The sequence below is a fragment of the Halichoerus grypus genome, chromosome 2 (genome assembly GCF_964656455.1).
Source record: "Halichoerus grypus chromosome 2, mHalGry1.hap1.1, whole genome shotgun sequence".
NCBI lineage: Eukaryota > Metazoa > Chordata > Mammalia > Carnivora > Phocidae > Halichoerus > Halichoerus grypus.
Window position 1 is genome coordinate 44869909 of NC_135713.1, and position 23180 is coordinate 44893088.

The 23180-nt window shown below is 45.6% G+C and overlaps 1 long non-coding RNA gene across 21 annotated transcripts in view; it reads right to left on the bottom strand.

Moving 5' to 3' along the window:
* The window catches only part of LOC144381083 (uncharacterized), a 912868-nt gene that overhangs the window by 474225 nt on the left and 415463 nt on the right, over window positions 1–23180 (bottom strand). For 12 of the 21 annotated variants that reach the window (XR_013445585.1, XR_013445570.1, XR_013445573.1 and 9 more), the window contains exon 2: window positions 17572–17629. This is a non-coding gene — a long non-coding RNA (uncharacterized LOC144381083). Of the gene's footprint in view, window positions 1–17567; window positions 17630–23180 lie in introns of those variants that run through there. The other 9 variants (XR_013445577.1, XR_013445571.1, XR_013445578.1 and 6 more) reach the window with 3 other exon arrangements.

The window sequence follows — 23180 nt, forward strand, 5'->3', positions numbered from 1 at the left end:
GTACTTCATGGGGTTATATGATTACCATTTGTCTCCTCCATCAGTATAAGCTCCTTGAGGACAGGCCCCTTATCTGTTTTGTTTGTCATTTTGTCCCCAGTGTCTAGCCAAGTGCCCAATATAAAGTAGGCATTTATTGACAGGATAAACATCTGACTTCTAAGCACATGCATAAACTACTATGCACAGTCTGAAAAGCAAGTGCCAATAAATGATTACATCAATGAGAGAATAGATGGAGGAGGTGATCAACCACAAGATACCAGCTGGGAAAGACCAACTGCTTGGCTAGCAGATTATATGCAGCCCCAACAGGCAGCTGGGTTGCTTTCAACAAAGTAGGCTTCCTGTTTGGCCAAAAAGAAAATTACTTGGTTTCCCACTTTCTCTTTTCAGTAACGGCTGGGAGTCCATGGCTGGAACAGCCATCAGCTACCAACCAAAGAACAGACCAGCTCTTATCAGAAGTGGATATATAAAGGCATTCTTATTACTTTCTTCCAAGCACTTCACACGCAGCCTCCTGGAAGAGCTACTCTCTCAGCCCAGCCCCTGAAATCACACAGGCAATCTTTTTTTTTTTTTCCCCCAAATTGGGTTTTCAAACCTCCACTTAAAGGAAAATGGAGCATGGGAAGGTATGACCGAGGTGACAGGAAAATCAATGGCAGGGTTTCAAAGTCATTCTGGATGAAAGGCCCAGAGGCCAAATGATAGAAGAGAAAGGGAGTGGACACTGGGGGGTCTGCTGCAGGCTTCCCGGTCTTCTGGGAAGGCCTGTTCCCTTTACCCTGCAGGGGGGAAGAAATGGGCACACACAGATAAAAAGAGTGGCTGGATAGAACACAAGCCTAAAGCTGATGTATGAAATCAGAGAAAGTGGAGGGAGGAAGGCCCCGATGAGAAGGAGCATCTGGCCTAGCTCCTCATTTCATATCTACCCAAAGCCCAGAAAGGCAAGGATGGGCCCAAGGCCCCACAGTGAGTCAATATATGGGGCAGACTGGAACCCTGGTTTTCTGGGTCCTACCCCAGAGCTCTTTCCATTACATCAAGATTCCTTACACAGTAGATAGTCCAGAGTGTGATAGGCAGCATAATGGCCCCCAGAGATGTCCATGTACTAATCCCCAGAACCTATAAATATCTTACCTTACATGGCAAAATGTACTTTGCAGATGTGATTAAGTTAAGGCTTGTGATGGGGAGATTATCCTGAATTACCTGGATAGGCCCAATGTAATTGCAAGGGCCCAAGTCAGAGAAGCAAATGTGATGACAGAGCAGAGGGTGACTCAGGAGGCCTCCGGAAGTTGGAAAACAAGGAAAGGGACTTTCCCCCTGGAGCCTCCAGAAGGACCACAGCCTTGTCAACCTATTTTAGGCTTCTGACCTCCAGAACTACAAAGTGATAAATCTGTGTTGTTTTAAGCCACTAAGTTTGTGGTAATTTGTTATAGCAGCAATCAGAAACTAATCCATCCTGTGATACCACTCAACCCACATGCTAACGATGCAAATCCCCCAGAGACAAGAAGACTCAGGGATCCCCACCCACACTTGAGTGACAGTGTATCACAGTGATTATGAGCACGCCCCATGGAAACAACCCCAAAGACCATCCACAGAAGAGTGAATAGACACTGTGGTATACTCACATGCTGTGGAATAGCATATGACCATTCAACAGAACAGACTGTTTTTTTAAAGATTTATTTATTTATTTTAGAGAGAGAGAATCTCAAGCCGACTCCCCGCTGAATGCAGAGCCAGAAGCGGGACTCGATCTCACAATCCTGAGATCATGACCTGAGCGGAAGTCAGGAGTCAGTTGCCACCCAGGCACCCCTAACAGAACAAACTTCTAAAACATGCAATGACATGGATGAATCTCTCAGACATGACATTGGAGAGAAAGAAGCCAAGACACAAAAGATTAAGTACTGAATGAGTCCAGATGCGTAAAATTCAAGCACAGATAAAGCAAATCTATGGTGATAAAAATCAGAAGGATGGTTACCTTGTAGGAAGAGTATCAAAAGGAGAGGGGACAAAAGAGCCAGTGGGGGCTGGAAATGTTCCATGCCATGATCTGGTTACACATGGCATACATAAGGAAAAACGCACTGTGTGGTACACTTAGGATTTGTTCACTTTCCTATAAAGTATGCTGTGGCTTAATCTCAGTTTTGTCATTTCCTGTGTGTGACCTTGGGTAAGATCCTGAATTTATCTGACTCCGCATTTCCCACCTGTGTAATGGGGCTATTAACAGCTCCTACTTACAAAGTGTTCACCACTGTGCCTGACACGTAGTGAGCGCTTCACAAATACTGGTCACAATTACCCAGGTGTAGACGAAGGCGTGAGCTGGAACCAGTGTGCCCCAGCTCAGGAGAGCTGACTGCGTGCATTTCTTCCCGACTCCACAATCGGAGCCGTTACGCTGGTAGCTTAAGATCTGCCATGGTGGGAATATCCCCAGCACAACAATTGTCAAAAACTACAAATCAGTGACTTTTTGTTAACCTGCTTGGACAGCCAGTTGTTAAACACCTACCAGCGTACCACTGTAGAGATAGGTGAAGTCAGACCCTCTCCGGAGAGTGTTTTACTTTTGGAAAGACGAAGGACCTTGTGGAAGGAAAGCAGGACCTGCCACCTCCACTCTGGAGTGGACCCAGAAGGCCAGACCTGCTGCAAGGGGCGAGCCCCTAGAGACTTGCCTCTGGGCCTCATGGCAGCACCGGAGTCCCCCACCAACCTCTCTTTCTTCTCTCATCCCTGGGCTTTAGCCACTTATTCCTGCCAACCTGGTCTTTCATACCCCATCTTCCCTCAATATACCCGTTTTGAGAGGCCTGGCCGACCTTCCCACCCATCCCCTAGCCAGTCCTCCCCACCCCCCGGCCCCTCGCCAGGCCCTCCTCAGAGAGCTTGCCCGGAGTCACACTCCCTGTTCTTTCTCTGCCTGGAGCCAACTGCCCTTAGATTCTCCTTGAATCAGCTCTTTCTCATCATTAACGTCTTAGCTCGAATGTCACCTCCACAGAGCAGTTGTCCATGGCCACTCTCAATCACTTCCCATTATTACTCACCACTGACCGAAGTTCCTGTATGTGTGACTGCTCACCTACTTATGACGCTGACTCCAGGATAGACACTGTTTTCATCACCCCCATTCTCTATATCAAGAAACTGAGGATTGGAGAAGTTAGGGACCTTGCCCACCATCACAAAGCCAAGAAGGGACAGAGCTGGGATCTGAACACGCACAAGCCCGTGTGCTTGACCACTTTGTTATCTGCTGGACGGCCTGGAAGGCAGGGCTGTGCAGGCACGGGGGGAGTCCAGACAGAAGACGGCGCAGCAGGACCTAAGTCAGGGTGGGGGCGGGCGCCACTGCCAAGCTAAGGGGTCCCACAGAGTCTGGCTGCGAGTCTGAAGTCTGGTATCCGCAGGCCCGCGCAGAAACAAGGTACAGAAAGCGATAAAGGGCGCAAGGGAGACAGCAAGGCAGTGCGAGCAGGGCATGCCTTTATTCACTTACTTATAGAGGATGAGCTATTAATCAAGGGCCCATCCTTTGAACTGTCGGCCCCTTCTCCTACGGCAGTGGGTCAGCAGGTGCGATGAGCTGGCGCTGGGGAAGGCAGTTAGACTCTCTGCTTCTAAGACTCCCAGGCTCCCCAGCACCGGGCCTTCGCCATGCCAGGGAATCAATCCTTCGGCCAGAGAAACGTGGGCTCCGCGGCAGATAGGCGGGGTGTGGGAGCAGGAGTGTGGGAAAGCCAGCCAGGGCAGTGGAAAGGCTACTGGGCAGGAGTTTCCAAGCCCCAGAGGACTGTGTAGAGCACTTAGCCCAGTGCCTGGCACACAGCGGGCACTCAAGAAATGTTTGTTGGGGGCGCCGGGGCAGCTCCGTCGCTTGAGCACCTGCTTTCTTTTTTTTTTTTTTTTTAAGGATTTTATTTATTTATTTGACAGAGAGAGACACAGCGAGAGAGGGAACACAAGCAGGGGGAGTGGGAGAGGGAGAAGCAGGCTTCCCGCCGAGCAGGGAGCCCGATGCGGGGCTCGATCCCAGGACCCTGGGACCATGACCTGAGCCGAAGGCAGACGCTTAACGGCTGAGCCACCCAGGCGCCCAAAGCATTTGCTTTCAGCTCAGGTCATGATCCCAGAGTCCTATGTGTCGGGCTCCCTGCTCGGTGGGGAGTCTGCTTCTCCCTCTCCCTCTGCCCCTCCCCCCTGCTCCTTCTTTCTCTCTCTCTTTCTCTCTCTCTTTCTTGCTTGCTCGCTCGTTCTCTTTCACAAATAAATAAAATCTTAAAAAAAAGAAAAAGAAGTGTTCGTTGGTGGCAGCGGTCCTAGCTCTGAGTGACCTTAGGCAAGTCACGCAGTCTGTGTCTTCTTCCCTCAGATGCAGGAGACACATGAAAGAACTGCCCGCTGAGCCCTCCTCTCAGAAAAGTTGGGAGGTGCTCAGCATGGGGTAGGTGCCTCATAAATACTGAATGACTGTCATTTGTGCTAACCACAAAGCCCTTTAAAAATATAAGTTGTTATTTCAACAGCCATCTGAAAACGCAGTACGATTTCTGGACAGGTGGTAAGCTCCCCATCACTGGGTGTATGCAGATAGTCAGCTGTCCTCTGGGGAGGTGGTGCTGTTCAGAGATTCAGCCTCAGAATCCAATAGTGAGAGTTCAGATCCCAGCTCAGCTACTCATTAGCTGTGTGGTTTTAAGTTTCTTAATCTCTTGGATCCTAGTTCCCTCATCTTTTACACTGCAATCATGACCGTACCTGCCTTATGTGGTTGTTTGGGGAATTCAGTGATATAATAGGCAAGTAAGTGATTTATTGAGCCACTGACATGAAATGTCTTGTTTTCCTATTTCTGCCCATGGTTGTACCCAGTCAAATCCACCACCTTACGCGTTTGGTAATGATCACTTCAGCAGACGCCAAAACATTCTGGCCACTTAAAGTCCAGTCCAGTTTAAATCTCATTTCTCTCCTCCTCCTTGTGTGCGTTGGACTGATAGCTCAAGAAACGGCACCAGAAGGGGGACAGGGGCTCGGCCTGCTCATTCATGCCCCCTCTTCCCTGCACCTCAGAACGACATCCACCTCCCTCCGTCTCTGATTCTAGGCCTCTCCTTCCTCCTCTGACATCCAGTGTCCAAGGCAAGTAGCTGATGTGTTACCATCTGAGCTCCAGGAGGTTGGGGGGAGGCATTCCTTCTCTCTTAGAGGGTCAATGGCTTTCCACGAGGTGGTCTCTGCTGATCCGGTGGTCTTTGCATCCGTGGTATGCCCGCTTTCTCCGGGGTGGCATTAACGTAGTTTAACGGTGGCTCTGAGCACCACTCAGAGAGGGGCAGCCCACTCATCCTTCAGTCCTGTCTGGAGGCCATGATGGCCCTTCTGTCTTGCCAGCCACAGCCCCTTTTGGGAGCCTCCAGGCTCCTTCACATGGAGCTGCGGGAGCCCCTGACCACCCAGTCCTTTGGGTCTTGAGGCGCATACTACACACCAGCCCCCTACTCACTGTAGGGGAGGAAAAAGTTTCCCTCGTCGGGTCCACGGCTGCGTCTGAAAATTAAACTGACAGAGATTAACAGGAGAAAAGCAGGCAGATGTATTTACTATAAGTTTTACGTGACATGCAAGCCTTCATAAGGAAATGAAGAAATGACTAAGCCTGAGTATTTTTATGCCAGGTTTGATGAAGAGCGGACAGCCATAGAGGACTATGATAGGTCACAGACTATAAAGGAAATGAGTTAACTGGAGGAAACTCAGCAAGGCCTGTTCACACGCATCCCTCCCTAGGCCCCTTTGTCTTCGGGGATGAGAAGGCTCCTTCCCTCCAGGTACAGGCGGCCCGGCCCGGAGGCCAGGTCAAGCAGCTCCCCGCTAAACTGCAGCAAGCACTTACCACCTTCTAAGCTGTGAATTGTAGCAAGCACTTCCAAATGCGGCTGCAGCTGTCAGGCCCCTGAGAGGACTCTCTCAGGAGGGTTTTAGGACCTGCCTCAAGATGAAGGTTGGTAGTGAGTGTGACCTTCCCCCTCCTGCTGTTTTCTCAAACTTCTTCAGCTTAAAATAGTTAAAATGCCAGAGTACCATATTTTGGGGTAGCGTGTCCTGAACCCCATCATCACCCAGCTGGCCCAGGCAGCTCCAGCTGTACCCACTGCCTTCCTCAGCACCAGTCTCTACATGCTCGGTGTTCATGTCCGCCCCCAAATGCCGGGGACCCCGGCTGAGCACGCCCACCACTTGCTCAGCACCCTCGGGCCCCAGGGCAGCGTGGATCGGGCCTGCGGGCTCTGCCACTCAGCAGATGGCCAGCTGATCCTTTGTGCAGGATCCTCCAAACTTCCCTTAGAGGCCGCCCCCCCCACCCCCGCCCTTGGACTGGCCTCTGGGGGTGGGGAGAGGTAGGGGCTTTGTGGGAGGAAGAAAACCCTCACTAGAACACTGCTCCCCACCATTTCTGCCTCTCTCCTTGGTTTTCAATTACACACCAGAAGGGGACCCGGGGGCCAGTGTGGGGGTGGCAGGACTAATCTGCTGCCTTCTCTGGGGAGGGGGTCCTCATCAGAATAGGGAGAAAGCAGCACTTCTGGATCCTCTGCTCTGGACCTCAGGCACCTGTCCTAGGGGTTAAGTTTCAACTTCCCTAACATCCCCACAGGTTAAGTTAATGTGGCAAATAGTGAGTGGTCACCTCAGTTTAGCTGTTGGCTGCTTGCCCCAGCCTCTGCACCGCCCCTTGCCCACCATGCTCCAGCCCACCGAGCTTCTTTCAGCTCCCCAAATCTGCCCCCCTGGGTCTCTTCGCTCTCCATCCCTTCGCCCCAGGGAATGCTTCTCCAACTCCCTCTTCCCCTACCTCACTCCTCTTGGCCACTCAGGTCTCAGCTGGAAGGTCTCAGGGAAGTCCTTGCTGACCATCCCTGCATGAGTCAGGCCCTCACACCCAGGGGCTCCCAGGGCACTGGCCCTTTCTCGCAGGCTTATTTTTCTGCTTCTCCCACTGGAAAGCAGGCACATGTCTATTGAGCAACCCCCCAGGCCTTTGCCAGCGGCACAGTGGTGGGTACGGAAGAGGAGCCCGATACCTGTTTGTTGAATGGGAAAAACCCAATTAGCTGTTCTTTTTAAATGCCACTGGCTGGTGAAGCTCTGGTATCCCAGGGGATTGGGAGACCTAAGACCTGGGGAGCTTGGAGCCCTCTGCTCTCCCCTCCAAAGAGGCAAAGCAACCCCTAGCAGAGGGTGTGGGCTCCCCTAGCCCCGGGGAAACCTCACTCTGCCTCCCACATGCTCCCTCCAGTGTGCCAGCTATCAGCAGATTTCTTAAGGCCTGGGAAAGCTAGGGGCAAAGAGGAATAAAAAGCAAAAGAGACTCAAACCCAATTCTATGAAGCTATAAAGTTACCAGGGCCCATTTCTCCCCAAAGGTCCAAAGCCTCCCTCCCTAGGATCTGTGTTAATGGAGCCGTTACCAACGTTCCATCTGAGAACAGCCAAGATAGTTAAGGGCTTGAGACTAAGTCCATGGCCATTAACCAGCTAATAGGTGAGAAAGAATGCGTGGGCCAGCACTTGGATGGCTGTCAAATACTGCTGGGCTACACAGCAAGGCAGAGTCCTTCCTCTGCTACCCACTGGTCAGGAGACCTTTGCTAAGTCAGCTCAGCTCTCAGCACCGGATTGGGACATGGGGATTCATTCATTCCACAAATATTTGCTGAGCTCCCACTATGTGCCAGGGCCAGGGATTTCATTCCTTCCTTTGCCAGTGGTTTTGAGAAGAAACACTGATTCAGATGCTTCTGGGGCCCAGGTTGGTGACAGAAATGGGGGGAGGGGGACGCTGGAGTGTCCATGCCTGGTGGGAAGGGGGCGGCAGCTGCCCTACCCCAGCTGGCTGTTGCCCTACCCCAGCTGGCTGTTGCCCTCTGGGAATGTGCCCAGCAGGGCCAGGGCTTCTGTCCCTTTCAGAGAATCCACAAATCGATATTTTTATGCAAAATCTTATCATTTTTAGATGTTGGCAACGAATACAAAGTTGTAAAAATTCCCATGCAGGTCAAACACATGTGCCAGGTTTGGCTTGCCAGAGGCTAGCTGGGGACCCTGAGGAAAAGCTATGACATAGCTGATGTGAGGGGCCCAGCTCAGAGTCTCTACTCCTAGCTTATCTTTTATCAGTATTACTGTGATTTATAATACATACCCAGCTCCCAGAAAGCTCTTCACCCAGATGAAAGAGGGTACACAGATGTATGGGTAGAACCTAAATTCAAAAGTTTTAATGTGAACCACAAGATATTTGCAGAGGATGGAGAAGTCATTTCCCTAGAAAAGAAGGCAGGCTTCCTGGAAGAGGCTGCATGGGGTGGGCTGAGGAAGACGTGTGAGACCCTGTGGTCCTCAGCCACATAACCACACAGAGTATCTCACCAACTCCCTAATCTGATGAAGCAATCAGAAACATCCTGGGGGGGGGTGGGGGGGGCGCCTGGGTGGCTCAGTCATTAAGCGTCTGCCTTCAGCTCAGGGTCCTGGGATCAAGTCCCGCATTGGGCTCCCTGCTCAGCGGGAAGCCTGCTTCTCCCTCTCCCACTGCCCCTGCTTGTGTTCCTTCTCTTGCTTTGTCTCTCTCTGTCAAATAAATAAATAAAATCTTTATATATAAAAAAAAAAAAATCCTCGGGGCACCTGGGTGGCACAGTCAGTTGAGCATCAGACTCTTGGTTTTGGCTCGGGTTATGATCTCATGGTCATGGGAGCAAGCCCCATGTGAGACTCTGTGCTCAGTGGGGAGTCTGCTTGGGATTCTCTCTCTTTCTCTCTGCCGCTCCTCCCACACACATGCTCTTTCTTTCTCTCTCAAATAAATAAATCTTAAAAAAAAAAAAGGAAAAGAAAAGAAACATCCTCTGATACTGGTTTTTGGGTAGGAAATCTCAATGTCATGAAGTCAATTCTCCCTAACTGAATTTATAAAACCTAGGTAGTCCCAATAAAAATATCTTCAGATTTTTTTTCTGCAGCTAAACAAGTTGATTGTAAGTTGATTCCTTCATTTGGAAGGAAAACAAATAAGAATAGTGAGGAAAATCCTGAAAAAGAAAAACAAAGAGTGGGCATCTAGCTCTACTAAATACTGAACATGCCGTGAAGCCTCTATAATTGAAATGAAACAGAACAGGAAATTCAGGAAAAGACCCATTCGTATACAAATTTAATATGCAATGAAGACAACAGCTCAAATCAGAGGAAAAATCATGGACTTTGAAATTATATCCAGATAATTAGAGCGCCATATAGAAAAAAGATATCATCGGATTCATTCCTCATGTCATACATCAGGTAAATCCCAAATGGATCAGAAATGTCACTGTGAGAAAGGAAACCATATAAGCACTAAAAGAAAACATTGTTGAATTCCTCTGTAGCCTGTGGATGGGGAAATCATTCCTAGCTTTGACTCAAAATCCATAAGCAATAGAGAAAATATAGATCTACCGATTACATTCAAAAAAATTTTCTTCCCATGGCATAAGTTATGAACAAAGTGAAAAGATAATCAACAAAATGGGAATAATAATTGCAATTTACATCGCAAAGAGTTCATATATCTATATGCACATGAGCTTCTAAAATGGAGAAAAGACCAGCAAACCTAGAGAAAAATAGGCTACAGAATTATACCAACAGTCCACAGAGAAAGAAATGAAAGTGGCTCTTAATCTTTTGAAAGGTGTTCAAATGTGTTCATCATAAGAGAAGTGTAAATTAAAACTACACTGAGGTATAATTGCTCACCTATTCAATTGGAAAAATTAAAGTTTGACAAATTCTCTGCTGGAGAATCTCTGGAGAAACAGGATCTCAAGTTTTGCTGGTGGAAATGCATATTGTACAATCCCTATGGGGGAGAATTTCAAAATACCTGGAAAAATTACATAAGCATTTACCTTTGAACCAGCAAGCCCATTTCTAAAAATAAAAATCAAATATACCCTGGCAAGAAATATGAAGAGATATATGCACAAGGCTACTCATTGAGAACTATTTGTAGTTGTAAAAGATTGGAAACACCCACATAGCCACCCAATAGTGGTTGAAAAAACTATAGAATACTCATACAACGACAGGACGACCAACCAACCTGGTTTGGGACACATGGAACTTTCAGTGCTAAGACCTGGGAAGTCCCAGACAAACGGACAAGTTAGTCATTCTTACAATTGAGAACTATGCAACCGTAATGAAGGAATGAGCCATATCTCTTGATGCTAGTATGGAGTGGCCAGCAGAATACATAGTTACATGAAAAAAAACAAAGTGGAGGAAAGTATGTAGGGTATACTAGTATTTATCTAAATAAGGGGTGAATACAAAACACACATACACAAACTCTCACACACACACACAAACTTTCGCACACACACCTGCTCATGTTATCGAAAGAAAGAACAGAAAATAAACCATACATATTATTTTTGTTACATATAGTGGAATGAAGGAAATAGGGCAGAAGGTACAGAAATACCAGCTAGACTTCTATGAATAAATCTTGTTTTATATATTTGATTTGTAATCATGCAAATATCCTATGTAATTATAAAACAAATTGAATTACAAAAAGAAACCCCCCAAAAAATTTTTTAAATGACTTCTGCTTCAGGCAGTGACAGAGGAACTGAGACTGGACCAGGCCTTCCACCATGGGAACGTATATAATGTAACTGTTTTTAGATGCTGTACGACAGGCAGTTGAGGACTGTGATCTGCGAGAGAAATTACCCTGGCTCTCTGCTTGGAGGTACTGCTCTAGACCATGCAGCACAGGGAAGTGGACTCCAAGCAGAGCAAAGCAGTTTTGCTGAGAGGGAGTAGATAGAGTTCCGGCTCCTGAGGCAGTTGGAGTTGCAGGACTGGGTACCAGACAGGAGGGACTTGTGCATAGAAAGTGCTTTGAGGGGCGCCTGTGTGGCTCAGTTGGTTAAGCATCCGACTCTTGATTTCAGCTCAGGGTCATGGGATTGGAGCCCCATGTCAGACTCCAGGCTCAATGCAGAGTCTGCTTGTCTCTTTCTTCTACTCTTTCCCCCACCTGCAGCACACACTCTCTCTCTCTCTCTCTCTCTCAAATAAGTAAATAAAAATAAAATTTTAAAAAAGAAGAAGAAGAAAAAGCTTTGAAATATACATAGGACTCCCCTTAAGTCCTAGCTGAATACAGAGAGTAAATATACATGACTAGATTCTGGAAAGCCTGGCAGAGAAACAGCTACAAAGGAACAGTGATCTGAATGCAGATTCCATAAGTCATAGCTCTGGGAGGCATACTAGGTATGATCATCCAGAGCAGAGAGACCTACCGAACACTCACGGCATTCAACGGAGATACTGGCAAAGCCACCCCCTAGAGTATAGGGCTACTATAGCTCCAGAATAAGGACTACTCTAGACACACTTTTCAAAAATGATCAAGCTGATCCACTAGTAAATTAACCACCTGCCAGAAAAAAAAAAAAAATCCAAACTGCTTAAATGAAGACACCAAATCCCAGATTCAACATCATAGCATCCACAATATCCATCATACGATCAAAAGTTCTTAAACAGGTGAAAAAACAAGAAAAGGAGACTATAACTAGGAAAAATAATGAATAGTAATCAAGAGAAATAGATCCAGAGATGACAGGTATTGTAATTAGTAGACAAAAACTTCAAAATAATTATAAATATGTTTTTTTTTAATTTCAAGGAAAAGATAGATAGAATGGGTAAACCTATGAGGAATATCAGTATAGAAATGGAAACTATAAAAAAATGGAAATTCTAGAACCAGAAAGTAAAATATCTGAAATTAAAAAAATTCAGTTGGATAAGCTACACTGGGCAGTGCAGGAGAAAAGGTCAATGGACTCGAATTTATGACAATAGAATCAATCCAAAGTAAAGCTAAAAGGCTAAAAAAAGAAAGAAAGAAAAAGAAGGAACAGAGTCTCAGTGACTATTGGGATAATATCAAACACTCTAACATAGATGTAATTAGAGCTCCAGGAATAGGGGAGAGAGAGATTAAGAGAGAAAAAAATATTTGAAGAAATTATGGCCAATTTATTTTTCCCAAATTTGTCAAGTATCAGTTTCCTTCAGAAAGATCAATGAACCTCAAACAAGATAAACACAGGGAGCATGTAGGCATATTATGGATCAAACTGCTTAAACCAAAGATACAAAGAACATCTTAAAAGCAGCCATGGCCAAAAGATACATTATATACTGGATAAAAATGGAAAACCACCCACTTTTTACTAAAAACAATGTAAGTCAGGGAAAAAAATGTAATGACATATTGAAAGTGCTGAGAGAAAGGAGAAAAAAAACAACTCTGTTAATCCAGAATTCTATATCCAGGGAAATAACCTTCAGAAAGGAAAGCAAAATAAAGACATTTTCAGAAGAACAAAAGCTGAAAGGATTTGTCATCAGTAGATCTGCCCTGGGAGAAATACTAAGGTTCTTCAGATGAAACATGGACCTAGATGAAGAAACAAAGAGAACTGAAAACAGTAAATGTGTAGGGGGATAATAAAAGGCCTTTCCCTCCTTGTTTTTTAATTTTAAAAATATAATGACTGGCCTAAGGCAAAAGCAATAATGTATTGTGGAGTTTATAACATATGTGGAAGTAAAATATATGATGATCACAGAAAGGATGGGTAGGGGGTAAGTGGAAATACACTGTTGTAAATTTTTTATATTACCTGTGGAGTTGATGCAATATTAGCTTTAAGGAGACTATGATAGGTTAAGGATGCATATTGTTTTTGTAAATCAACCATTAAATATAAAACAGAGAAGTCTAGCTAGAAAGCCAACAGAGGAGATAAAACAGAATACTAAAAATAATTAATTTAAAAGAATGCAGGGGGAAAAAAAGAATTCAGGGGGGAAAAGGAAGGTAAGACATATGAACAAATATAAAGCAAATAGCAAGACGACAGATTCTAAGCTGACCGTATCAATAATTGCATGACTTTACATTATATTTAAGTAAGACTGGGCACTCCAATTCAAAGGCAGAAATTTTCAAACTGGATAAAAAAGCAAGACCCAACTACATACTGTCAAGAAATGCTCTTTAAATATAAAAGCAAAAATAAATAAATAAAAAGGCAAAGACACGATTGAAAGTAAAGAAATCTGAAAAGACATGCCATGCAAATAGTAAGCATAATCAAGCTGGGGTAGTCAAAGATTTCTTGGACAGGACACAAGAAGCACTAATCATAAAATATTGATACATTTGTCTTTCTCGAAATCAAAAACTTCTGCTCATCAAAAGACACCATCAACAGAATGAAAAAGCAAGCCACAACTAGGAGAAAATGTTCACAATACAAATGTCTAACAAAGGATTTTTATCTAGAATATATTAGGAAGTCTTATAATCCGACAGCCAGAACAATTCAGTTTTTTTTAAATGGCAAAACAATGGGACAGATACTTTCGAAGGGAAGATATACAATGACTGAGAAGCAACTGAAAAAGTGTTTATATCATTAATTAGGGAAATGTGCATTTAAATCATAATGAGATATAAGTCCTTCAAGCAGGTAAAATTGAAAAGATTGACAACTTCAAATCTTAGCAAGGATGTGGAGTTGCTAGAACTACCATGTTTTGCTGACAACACTGTAAAATTGGTCAACCACTTGGGAAAATGGTCTGGCAATTTCTCATGAGGGTGAACACATACCTACCCAGCAATTCCACTCTTAAGATATTTACCTAGGAGTGTTCACAAGAAGACTATGCATGAGAATGTCCTAGCAGCTTTATTTATAATTACCAAAACTGGGAAGTAATTCAACAGCCTATCAACAGGAACATGGATAAACAAGTGATGAATTCTCATAAATGGAATACTATTCAGTAATACAAAGGATCACACTACTGAAACATACGACATGGACGAATTTCAAAAACCTTATGCTGAGTGAAAGGAACCAAACACAGAAGAGTTCATACTATATGAATCCATGTATATAAAATTCCATAGGCCAACCGATCTATGGTAAAAGATATCCAAGTAATGGCTGCATTGGGGTGGGTGTAGGGTAGGCGAAGGACAGATAGCGTCTAGGAAAAACACACTGTGTTTTCCTTTATTCTCACACAGTACTTCTGACACAAGATGTGTGGGGTTTTCCTCACGTGGACCTTTCCTCATGTGGACCAATTCTTGAGATGTCCTACAACTCAATTCAGTTCTGACACTGTCTACCTGGACTTAGCATCAGCTGATCCCACAAGGCTGCCCCCACTTCAGATGCCAATTACAAGTCCTAGGTTGTCCTCTGTACTTCTGACAGAACAGCTATGATTGGAGTTCCCACGGCCCTCTCTTTGGGTTGAACGATTTGCTAGAATGGCTCACAGAACTCAGGGAAACAGCTAGCTACATTTGCCAGTTCCCTATAAAGGATATAGATGGGTAGCCAGATGAAGAGATTCATAGGGCAAGGTCCAGAAGCTCCTGTCTCTGTGGAGTTGGGGTGTATCACCCTCGTGGGACATAGAAGTGTTCATCAGCCTGGAAGCTCTCTGAACCCCATACTTTTGGGATTTTTTGTGGAGGCTTCATCGCATAGGTACGATCAGTTGTTAACTCAGTTTTCAGCCCCCTCCCCTCTCTGGAGAATGGGGGGTGGGGCTGAAAACACCAAGCTTCTAATTATGGGTTGGTCTTTCTGGTGACCTGCCCCCATCCAGGAGCCCACCAAGAGTTGCCTCAGAACAAAAGCTGCTCCTACCACCCAGGAAATCCCAAGGGATTTAAGAGCTCTGTGTCGGGAACTGGGGTTGAAGACCAAATATGAGAACAACAGTGCTCCCAGCACCCCTATTTAGAAGGATTTTAAGAGCTCTGTCTCAGAAACTGGAGACAGAGACCAACATATATTTGTTATTTCACAGATAGAAAGGACCTTTCTGAGCTGTGGACAATTTATATCTTGCTAGGGGTACAAGTTACACAGGTATATGCATTTGTCAAAGGTCATCAAACAAAACCATTTGCAAAGTAAAAACTTTAAGATCTGAGCATTTTACTATGTAAATTATACCTCAATTTAAAAAATAGAAATAAAAATTTTAAATGAACAAAATTATATATGTATTTGGTGGCATAACCACATATATAGAAATATTCTAAGTGACTTTAAAATACCATAAGTTGACAGTACATCCTTAATAGTATACACACCAAGGGCAAATATAATTGCGAGAGAAAATCATAAGCTCTCTCTAGTGATCACATTGTTGGTGGTACTGTTGGTATTGTCATTTTCAGACTGTACTGTGGGACAAAGAAAATGAGTAGTTAAGTGATATTCTAATGCTATCATTGTCATTGTCATCGAGGACCTGGATTCTCAACTTAGAAGAAAGGATACACTGGTGGAAAATTTTTAAAAGGTTGAGTAAAAAAATCCTGAAGCACTGAATTTAAATAGAAAGGATTGCTATTGAACACAAGACATACCTTATCCTTAAAAAAATTTTCAGGCTCTATCTACTGAAAAGGCCTAAAAATCATAGCCAACCAGTGCCAATAAGCTCCCTTAATAACCATAGTGTGATCTTGAAATATCATTTCCTACCAAAAGGAACTAGGGATTCTTGGAGAAGTGGTTGATTCAGGTCAGAGATAATTTAAAAAAATGTACAAGATGAGCCTAGAATATCTTATTCCTGATAATAAAAAAACTATCAACAAGTACTAAAGACATGTCAAAAGGACAAGTAATTCACTTGAAGAAGATGTCCCCACTGGCCAAATATGGGATAAATGGGGCATCAATGAAGACAGTAACTGCAATAGGTTAAAACACATTCAATATGTTTAAATCCGTGAATTCATTATGACATTAGGACAAAATAAGATATTTGAACACCATGGAGGATGCAAGATAATCAACTTTTAAAAGTTGAAAATCGGTGAAGAAATGGAAAGAATCAAGCATTTATCCTGCCTTCTCTATTCAAAAGATATCACTGGAAACCTAATAGTAAATGAGGGGAAATTTCTCTTTCTAGAAACATTCCAGCTAATAAATGGAGAAGAATGTTACCACTTTGCAATCCCTAATGAATTAATGAGCCTGGCAATGGGCAACAACTGTTAACATCACAAGCAAGTCAATCAGACATGATGAACCTCCTAGTAGAAGAATGAGGCACCACCTATGAAACAGACTTGCTGAAAAAGATTGAAACTGGATCTGATCCAGCCTCTGGATCTAACTTCAAAGGACAGAAGAACGTGTTAAACAACACCATGGTTGTATAATCTGTAAACTTCATTTATTTATGGGAAACTCTACAGGACAACTCGTTTCTTCAGCAAACAAATTGCAAGGCCAGAGAGAGAGAGAAGTAAATAATTGTAGAGGAGTTGAGGGATTTGAGGACTGATCAAGGAAAAACATATGAGTATGAGAAGCATCAACATACAAGTCTTATTGACAAGAGGGGGAGGTCCATCTCAGCACAAGACCATCCAGAGCTTAGGGCAGGGAGGGGGCAAGGGAACATTCTGGGGAGTGGGAGATCAGACAGAGGCCTAGGTGTCCAGATGACATCTGTCACTCATCAGTACCCTGGGGAGTCTCTGGGCCAGAGAACTCGGAAAGGCAGCTTGGGGTCTCATAACCATGAGGCTCCATCTTATCAACAGTCAGCAGATGCCGGGTGAGGTATCAGAGGTGTGCAAAGCAGGCAGACTCTAAGTGGCTAAAAATCTGCTTGTTTGGGGTATTTTGAAAACAATCAGATGTGTAAAAACTTGAGTTTGGCTCCTGAGTGCTTTTAAGCTAATGAGTCGCAGCCTGCGGAGAAGAAATAAACAATGCATACACAGAGGTCATCTTTGGCTCATTTAAACAATATATAACAATACATGATTTCTGAGATTTTTCAAAGTAATCTGGGGGAGGGGAAGTGGGTGAGAGTAAAGAAATGAGATCGGCCACAAGCTACTAATTGTTGACGCTGGGTGGTGGGTCCATAAGGGCTCAATGATACTCTGTACTTTGTGTAGGTAGGGTGCCAACCATCCTCTTGCTGTGCGACCTTGGGCAGAGTCCATCCCCTCTCTGGGCCACCACTTCCTCATCAGCGGCCCAACCTCATCATCTACAGAAGAGGCAGAAATGGCTACTCAGCGGTGCGGGGCAAAGGGCTTGCCCAAAGTCACACATTTTGTCAAGGACATTTTTCATTGAGAGATCACTGAGCAGTAAGCTTTGGGAAACAGGGGAGGGCTAATGGAAGAGAAAAGGAACAGCAAGGAAAACAGGGGTGAAGAAGGTGAGGGGGGCGGTGAGGTGGGCAAGGGCGGGGAGTCACAGAAACTAACAGAAGTCGCCAAGTGCATTCCCAGCTGGACAAGGACGGAGAGATGGAGGCATGGCCATAATTTAGAGAAACCCTTCAGTGCAACAGTGGCATAGAAATTACCACCCACCCCCCCCACCCCCACCCCCCCCCCCCCCCCCCCCCCCCCCCCCCCCCCCGCTGCCTGGCTCCTCCAGCCTGACTCTTGAATCATCAGCGAGTAACCATGCAGAGCCCAGCAGGCAGACACTCAGATTTTGATTCAAGCCAGTCAGTCCTTTGATTTGTTTTCCTTAACACTAACAGTATCCCGGCAGGTCCTGCACTTCAAAGGCCCGAGGGCTCGGGAGCTGAGGGCCTGTGAGAGAGGAGAAACAATGGAAAGGGGCTTTTGCCACGGGCACCAAGATGAACTGCTCTGGCTTCACGGTTAAGGCTTCAGGCTGTGGGTTCGAATCCTAGCTCCTGCACTTCCTAGCTGTGGGACCTTTGGCAAGTTTCTTATACTCTCAGAGCCTCCTCATCTGTAAAATGAGGTTACTGACAGTTCCCAACTAAGAGTGTCCTGGTAAGGATTAAATGAGCTAATCTAATGTATGCAAGGCATTTTCTCCATGTTAACTGTTAGAAAAAGTGAACAAGCCATAATCTCTGCTGGCAAGGAACTCACAATCTGGTAGGAAAGATTAAGCTAGGGATACAAATGGCAATATTGGAAGGCATAAAGTGCTAATGTCTCAAGGGTGGAAAAGATAAAGTGTCACATGAGTATGGAGGAGAGAAAAAGATCATTCTTGCTGCCAAAGATAGGACCAGCTCCCAGGAGTGGTGACATTGTAGCTGGACTGAGGTAAAGTTTGGGCCCCAGACGCCAGATGGCAAGAGCAAGAGAGAGAAAGTAGAAGCATGAGGAGGCTTCCTGGCAGCGGCAGGTGTGTATGAAGGAGGTCAAGAACCCCATTTGGCTGAAGAGTAAGGTCTGTGATGAGAGTGTGGGAGATAAAGCTAAGTAGGGCTGGGGCTGGCTTCTGGATTGGGCTGTTCTGCGTGCAATGAGCAGAGAGAGACACCGAAGCTCACTTTTTTTTTTATTATGTTATGTTAATCACCATACATTACTGAAGCTCACTTTTTAAAGCAAAATTATTTTGGGGCACCTGGGTGGCTCAGTCCATTGAGAGGACAACTCTTGATTTTGGCTCAGGTCATGATCTTGGAGTCCTGGGATGGAACCCCGCACCCCTCTGCACCTCCCCCTGCTTGCTCCTGGGCTCTCTCTCTCTAAAATAAATAAATGAAACTTTAAAAAAAATAGATAAAAGCAAAATTATTTTAAGGGAGAGATAGAGGAAAATCCAAAGAAAGGGGGAAAGTAGGATTTAAGAGTGTTGGGTTTTGTGGAGGCTGACTGGTTGGCTGATTTATTCAACAAACAATTGCTCAGTCTTATCACTGGGTACCTGGCAGGGTTCTACTTGATAAGATCAAGGTCCCTGCCCTTGGGGACCAATAATAAACACGGAAACAAGTCAATAAGATAATTTCACTTAGTGATAAGTGTTGTAAAGACAATAAAAAGCAGAGGAATGGGACAATGACTGGCAGGGACAAGGAGATCAGCCTTGATTTGGGGGTAGGGGGAAAGGCTTGCGGGCAGAGGTTGAGAATAGAGTGAATGATCTTGCAGGCCAGCGAAAGCCAGGTGGGGAGAGCCAGATCATGAAAATGTTAGTCTTGTTAAGCCATAGTAAGAGGTTTGGAATTTATTCTGAGTGATGGGAAGAGATTCAAGGGTTCTAAGCAGAGGAGTGACATGATCTGTTGGCCATGGTTACAAACCAGCTCAGGGTGCCCTGTGGGAATGAATTGTCAGGGGAAGGCTCAGAAGTAGGAGGGCCAGTTAGGAGGCTGCCCCATTGTCCATGCAGGGGATGATGGGTCAGGAGAAGCTCTGGGGACCTTGACAAGGGGAGTTTGTGCCGCTTCCTAATAGGGAACCTGATGAATAATTTACGGCCTATCCTCGAATCATTCTGTAGCCACAGCCATGGTGTAGATCCGAATACATTGCCAGGGAAAGACATCCCAGACATGCTGTTTCAGAGAAAAAAGCAAGTTGTACAACTGCACAGATATGTTATGAGCCCAACTATGTAAAATTAAATACTCATTTCTATATCAGTTTATCTACAGATAAAGAGACATCTGGGAAGATATTGAGTTATCAGTGATTTTTCTGAGAAGCAAGGTTTTGCTTTTTTTTCAATTCTGTACTTTGAACTTTTCTGAGCTAAAAATTTTTCAGTAAGTATGTATCATTCATACAGAAGCCTACTTACTCTTGTAAAAAAGAAAAAGGGGGGGGGGAGAAGGAAGAGGAAAGGAAGGAAAGAAAGGGAAAAAATGAAGAAAATTAAAGACCAACCCCTCCGTGCCCCTAACCCTCACACACACACACACACACACACACACACACACACACACACACACACACACACACACACACCGTACCAGGACTGAAGGACCAACTCCAGATGTGTATCTTCCAAGGATATCACCAGAATCCTGGAGAGTTCCTCTCGGAGAAGATGATTAATCCTGCTACAATGTGGCTCAGGTGCCCAGAGCAAAGATCCTTCACTCCTTGAGAGGTTGGCTTTGAATTTAAGAGGCAAGAAGCAGAGATGGTGCCTTTGAAGGGCTCCGCTCCCCTGGACACACACACATTCTGAGGCTGCCAGGCTGCCCATGACCACGTGTGGGGAGTTGCCACGACATCCACGGGCAGGAGGGAAGTGTCTGAGTGGCAAGAAACCAGAGCACAGACAGCAGGGCAGGACACCTGCAATCTTAAGATTCGGGCTCAGCTGGGTGAGCTTGTGAAGATTTCTTGATCCTCTCAGAAGGAAACTTAGAGCTCGCCTGGTAATGGGATGGTCCGGACAGAAAGAAAAGGGGAGAAGGTGGGAGAGGCAAGCTTGTCTGTCCCTGTGGAGCCTTGTGCCAGGAGCCTTGGCTCCTTGGTGACAGTTTTTGTCACTTGGCATCTATGGGTAATTACAAGTTCCTGGCCCTCCAGATATGTTGTTTGACTCACAGTGCTTAAAAACTGAATTCGTGGGCACCTGGGTGGCTCAGTTGGTTAGGCGACTGCCTTCGGCTCAGGTCATGATCCTGGAGTCCCGGGATCGAGTCCCGCATCGGGCTCCCTGCTTAGCGGGGAGTCTGCTTCTCCCTCTGACTCTACCCCCTCTTGTGCTCTCTCTCTCACTCTCTCTCTCAAATAAATGAAATAAAATCTTAAAAAAAAACTGAATTCATTGCCAAGGTCTAAAATTTGGGAGTTTTATATAAAAATCTAAATTTCTATTTTTTTTCTGGGAAAATGCTGTCTGTGGGCCTGCCTTCCCACAGGAGAACAATCGGCCGGCACTGAGTAGCAGCTTCCCCTGGGGGCCTGTGCCCTCCTGCTAGCCCACCATACACGACTGCTCACCTCTGTTACTTTCCTGGGCCATGTAGACACGCCTTTGCTACCCCTGACGTGAATAGCTTCTTTACTCCTTACACAAACTTATGGTGGAGGAGCCATGTCCATTTTACGGCAGAGAAAACAGGCTTAGAGAGGCTCAGAGACCTGCCTGAGATCACACAACGTTCAGGGACAGAGCCAGGATTTGAACCTTTGATTTCAGAGCCTGAGCCCTCCCTTATCAGTGGGCAAAGACACAGAACCAGTAATTACTGGGTCATCTCCCAAGCTTCTGGCCATGGTCCCTTTAAGTTTCCTTTTTTCCAGAAAGAACTGGTCCTCCAGCCCAGGATTGCACTGAGCCCCAGGTGGCCCTTGTTGAGTATAGGGGGAGACAGGCATGGCAGCGGGGTACTGGAAGGATTCTTCTGTGAGGTGGCGCAGGTGAAGGAGCATAAGCATTTTAAATCTGAGCTGAGACCTTTGTTGCCTGAGGCCAGGACTGCATGGAGGGCGATGGGCATAACCTGAATGGGTAAGGCACTGTGCCCCATCCCCGTTTCCATACTGGGACCAGAGCAGCTCGCTTTCTTCTCCTTTTTATGTTAGGGTTCCATTTAAAACCTCCTTTGGGACAAAGGGGATTTTGCTGCTCAAAAATAATTTGAAAAAATTTGATATTTTGAGTTTGTGTCAAAAAGCCATAGATATATATTGTGCGTGCGGCTAAGAAGCTATCGCCGGGAACCGTCAAATGAGTCCTGTGGGCCACGGCCAGCCTCTTATCTTCAGCTTCCAGGAGAGGCCTCCTGCTAAATTTGCATCCCCCCTCACGGCTCCTGAAATGGAGTCAGCCCTCTCAGGACTCCAAGCAGGGCCCAGAATTTGTTTGTGTGGATTTGCATAAAAAGCTTCACTGAATGAGATTACTCACTGAGATTCACTGAATGCAGGTGAGATTCACAGAGTCCCCCAGGGCCATGATTTTTTTTTTCCTTTGGATTTCATTTTCTCTTGGGAAGTAAACATTTCACTTCTCTGGCCTTCTCCCCCGACTAGACCTGTACCACATGTCACACGCACACACACACACACACACACACACGCACGCACACATGCACAGACACGCACACGCACAAGTGCACATGCACATGCACCCAGCAAGCTTTAAGTCACTGAACAAATGGCTATGTTGTTTCTTGCACACATGGACTCTGGAGTTTGACTTTGGCCTGTATTGGAGTCTGGCTGGGGTTCAAAGGAAAAGCTCCCAGCCCCATTTGCCTGAGAAGCACCCACCATTGGCTTGGGCATGGTGGCGTGGCCAGTACGCAGGGACTGAGGCCCCAGAATCTGTACTGGACTCTCAGGAGAGTCTGAAGGTCAACTAGTTTGACCTTCAAAACCCCTGAGGAAGACTCTCTCTCTCTGTTCCTAGACTGAGTCTAGATTCTTGGCAAAGACCTTTGGACACAGCATCATCCAGACATTGTCACCTGCCCTGCTCATGGGGAGCGACTCTAATAGTAAAGAGTCCGGCATCATCACAGGGGATGTGATAGAAACTTTGAATGGACTTTCCCAACAGCTCACAAGCAGAACCTGGGGATATCTGCCACTCAGAGACCCAGGTCAGCCGACACTGAGATGGCTCTGTCCCTCGGCACTGAAGATGGGATGGATGGGCTTCCCACCTCACCAACCTGCGCCCCATTTCCTGGCTGGACCAGGCATCCTGGGGGCTCCCTGCTTGTTAGGGCTCCAAACCCACTTCTGTCCTCTGGGCTGGATCCCTCAAACCCCTCCTCTCCTATATCATCCCAACCCCACCCACAGCCAGCCCAGTTTATTCACCTCTTCCTACCCCTCCACCTGCTCTGTCTCCTAGGTGTCCACCACCACACAGCTTGGCCATGTCCACTCCCCTCTAGACCCCCTTCCCAGTAACATGACACAACAATAATCAACATGTATGAAGCACTTATTATGTCCTAGGTACTGTTACTCATCCAATGATTACCCTAGGTACTCATTTCAATTAGTTCTCACAAGAACCCCATGGAGCAGGTCATATTATTACTACCAGTTTATAGATGAGGAAACTGAGGATCAGCAAGATAAAGTGACCTATCCAGGATCAAACAGTTTGCAGGTAGAAAGCCATGCCTTGTCCTCACAGTTGTCTTGTGTATTTCCCCCCACCTTTCTCCCCACTGGGCATTATATTACACACTGATTGATTTAGGTATTATCAATCTAGAAT